This window comes from Globicephala melas, chromosome 3, assembly GCF_963455315.2.
Source record: "Globicephala melas chromosome 3, mGloMel1.2, whole genome shotgun sequence".
Lineage (NCBI taxonomy): Eukaryota > Metazoa > Chordata > Mammalia > Artiodactyla > Delphinidae > Globicephala > Globicephala melas.
Genome location: NC_083316.1, coordinates 38,109,536 through 38,113,850, shown reverse-complemented (window position 1 = coordinate 38,113,850; position 4,315 = coordinate 38,109,536). Strand labels below are relative to the sequence as shown.

Here is a 4,315-nt window from a genome sequence, read left to right as displayed (position 1 = left end):
ATTTCCTTGTCATTGGATGTCTTGCCCTGTTTGCCATGTAGACCATTAAGTCACATTATTACATGGACATTTTCCTCATTTATATGTCACCGTTTGGCAGCTGAGGGCTGGAGTGGGTTGACATAGACCCATGGCTGCTAGAAGATTTTACTTAATTTGAGATTACATAGGACTGACTTGGGAAAGAGGTTTGCTGACATCCTTACTGCAAAACAGGAAGCAAAAGGTACACCACTCTATTAATCTCACTCCAACATCCATTGTGTGCAGCCTCACAGGTTGGAGAAAACAGGAGTTAACTGGAAGGCACGCTTGGTGACAACGGAGTCACTGGGGAGATCCCCTAAGAATGTGTTCTTATTCTTATTTTTCATACTTATTGGTATATTTTCTTTCTTCTTGTTATCTCCAGTCTTACAGTGGAACTAAAAGATTCTTAACTAAGATAGCATACAAAGAAACACTGGCACTAATCCACGGAAATAGGTGAGAATATTATATATCATCTTAATCACCATCTTCTGTTTATCAGTCTGAGGCTAATTAGAAACTGGCTCTGGTTAAATTAAGTAAATAAACGTATTTAAAAGGAAGATGTTGCATAGCTCACACAGTAGAAGGGAAAACAGGATAACCATGCCTCAGAAAAAAAATTGAACTATGACAGCTTTCGGCATCTCAGTCAGAAATTCAGAGACAGTTTCTTCTGAGTGCCCACAACTCAACTTTAAGACCACCATGGAATTCTATTCAAGACTCAGATTCCCAGGAGAGACAGAATCTTGGTTTATGTACTACCTGTTAGTTAGGAAGCGGCAGGTCACTGTGGTTTAGTCTAAGAGCACTGTACCATTAAAAAAGGAGGAGAAAGGGCTACTGGAAAGACAACAACTGATATTCACCCTACCCACGACCATTGGATCTCTACAGAGAGAAATTGAGGAGAATGGGGCAAGGTCATTAGCTATATATACTATATATACTATATGTAGTATATATATATACTATATATATATATACTACATATAGTATATAATATCTATCTTTAGACATAGAGCTTAAATGTGAGAAAAATCAAAAGATGAAAATAAGGGCTTCCCTGGTGGCGCAGAGGTTGAGAATCTGCCTGCCAATGCAGGGGACAAGGGTTCGAGCCCTGGTCTGGGAAGATCCCACATGCCACGGAGCAACTGGGCCCGTGAGCCACAACTACTGAGCCTGTGCGTCTGGGGCCTGTGCTCCACAAAGAGAGGCCGCGACAGTGAGAGGCCCACGCACCGCGATGAAGAGTGGCCCCCACTTGCCACAACTAGAGAAAGCCCTCGCACAGAGACGAAGACCCAACACAGTCAAAAATAAATAAATAAATAAATAAATAAATTTATTTTAAAAAAAAGATGAAAATAAGAATATGAACGTAAGACCTGAGTCTTGTCGTAACAGGTATAAAGAGATATGATGGTAAACGTACCAGAAGGGGCCAATACTTTAAGGGGATTATGACTTTCAAATAAGAACCCATTAGAGAAGATGCCACCTCAAAGTTCCTTAAAAAATGGATGTAGAGGGCTTCCCTGGTGGCGCAGTGGTTGGGGGTCCGCCTGCCAATGCAGGGGACACAGGTTTGTGCCCCGGTCTGGGAGGATCCCACGTGCCGCGGAGCGGCTGGGCCAGTGAGCCATGGCCGCTGAGCCTGCGCGTCCAGAGCCTGTGCTCCGCAACGGGAGAGGCCGCGTTAGTGAGAGGCCCGCATACAGCAAAAAAAAAAAAAAAAAAAAAAGGATGTGGAGAAATCTTGTATAATCCTTTGAAAATGGTATGTCAAGAAAGTAACAAATAAAAATAAATGAAGGAAACCAGAAAAAGGAAATATGAGGCGTTAAAATATATCATTAGAAATCAGATCAATAAAACTAGATTAGAAATTTAATGAAGTGGGGGAGAATTCTTGTATCGTTTGTTGCTGAGGGAAGGCAGCCTCATTTGTTTTTTTGGACCTAAATGTCTCTTTCTCCACCCCAGATTTGACATTATTATTCAGTACTGTTCAGATCAATGTAAAGACCTGTGTTAGTCTCAATTGTTCTGTAAAAAATTATCACAAACTTAGTGGCATAAAACACATAAATTTATTATCTCACAGTTATGTAGATCACAAGTCTGACACGGATCTGAAAAAACATCCAGGGGTCGGCAGGGCTGCAGTCCTTTCTGGAGGCTGTGGCGGAGACTTTCCTTGCTTTCAGAAGCCACTCATATTCCCTGGCTCAAAGCAGGCAGTGCCCGGCCCTTCTAATGTCTCATTTCTCTGACCTTCTTCTGTCTTCACATCCTTCTCAGACTGAAGCCGAGAAAGATTCTCTGCTTTTAAGGACTCCTGTGATTAGACTGGGGCCATCCAGACAATTTCCCTATTTTAAGGCCTGCTGAATAGCAACCTTTATTCCATTTGAAACCTGAGTTTCCTTTTGCATATTCACAGGTTCCAGAGACTAGGACATGAACATCTTTGAGAGGCCATTATCCTGCCTACCACAACATGGGACAAGAATAGAAGGGAGAACTTTTTTAACAAGCTGGGATATAATTGCTAATATGTTTAGATAATAAGATGATACCATGGCCTATTAGGAGTATGATGGTCTATGTATTTTTTTGCATTTTATAACTTTTCCTGTCATGAGTATTATCTTTATTAAAGAAAAATAATGAGTTGGATAATTTGACATTTTTATCATCTGTGAGGTACCACAGTTAATAGCATGTTAGAGTTCTAAAGGCAGTTTCTGTTAATGAAAAAAATTTTAAAAAGAAAGAAAAACAATAAACCTTGTATTTAAAATAGTAAAACTATTAGGTACACATCTATAAAAGGACCTTTACTGAGAAACAAAATAATATTTGAAAAACACAAGCATGCTAAGTCCTGAGACTATAAATTCAACTGTTTCAGAATTAATTTAGAAGTTTAATGTTATTTTTAATAAAGTTACCATGGGGAGCATTTAATATAATTTTCTTTTAGAATTGAACCACATTTTAACAAAATGTATTTGGCAGAATAAACAGTCTAAACAATTTAGACTATTTTGAAAAAAGATGAGGATGGTCGGAAAGGATTTTCCCATCAGATATAAAATGAATTTTGAAGCTGCAATGCATAGAACTGAAGTAGATATGTCAGAAATAGGCCATACGTGTAGTACTCTTCTGAATCAAATACTACTGGTATATATGCAATACAGTACCTGTTTGAAGAGTGAAGGCAAATAAATGTTTGTATTGGGTACTTGCCAAGGAGATTCAAGGTTTGATACAGAAGAGAAACCCCAGAGATCATTCAACTTGTTAAAACTTAAACACTTGATGGAAATTTATTTCTTCTTAGCAGAACTGTCATGTCTTTTAGAAAAGTAATGTCTCTTATCATTGAAAGAATTTTTATTACTGAAAATTTTCAGCTTTAGATGAAGTCATGAAACCTCACTCAGATACTTATTTCATTATGTCTCAAAGGATTTCGATTTTTTTTAAAGACATTTTTTCTTATAATTTATATATCACCAAAACAACAGCTGGCATTTGGGAAATCTTATTTTAAAACTCCAAATATCCAAGAAAATCATTCAAACTCTCCAACTTCTACTTGACCTCTGGTGAGGCTCAACCATCCAGTCTACCACACTCAAACCTGTAGTTTGACAAACCCTTATTTATTGACTTGCAAGCATGGGAGCGCACTGCAGAGGAAACATGAATGGTGCTCTCCAGAGGGGGAAGAGGGCGCCATCTTTGCAAGGTTTGGGTTCCTGCTGAAGGATTCTGAGGCAGCTCTCAGGGAAGGGAGACCAGTTCTGGGTTGGATGCTGTTTCTGCAGCAGGATTAGGAGAAGCAGGGATAAAATAGGAACTGGGTGCTATCCTGAAGCAGGGATGGTTTAGTAATCTCCAGTAATAGATGGGTGAGGATAGAAAAGCAGGGCTGGAGGCATCATTAGTAACAAAGCAGTGGTCACACAAAGAGGGGGGTTCATGATGGCATTTTATAGCTGCATGACCTTGGAAGAAACAATGTTTCCTGTTAAGTTTGCAGCTGGTTTTATCTGTGTCTGTCCTCCCAGCATGATTAATGGCAGGACTACTTTTTTCTTTTTCAGTCCAAGCTGATTTTCAGTCCTTCAGTCCCAGACAGATTTTACTCTTTCACATCTACAGAACCAACTCTGCTTGAATTTTCCTGTTAATAGCTTCTGAAAATAGCTATATCCATTGATAACCAGCTTTATTTTAACAATTCAAGAGAAAAACAGTGTGA

The 4,315-nt window shown here is 39.0% G+C and overlaps 1 non-coding gene across 1 annotated transcript; it reads left to right on the top strand.

The window, feature by feature from the left end:
• Positions 1 to 2,712: 2,712 nt before the first annotated feature.
• LOC115866528 (small nucleolar RNA SNORD28) lies at positions 2,713 to 2,782 on the top strand. Its single transcript, XR_004044681.1, has one exon. It is a non-coding gene; the product is annotated as a small nucleolar RNA SNORD28 (small nucleolar RNA).
• Positions 2,783 to 4,315: the final 1,533 nt, after the last annotated feature.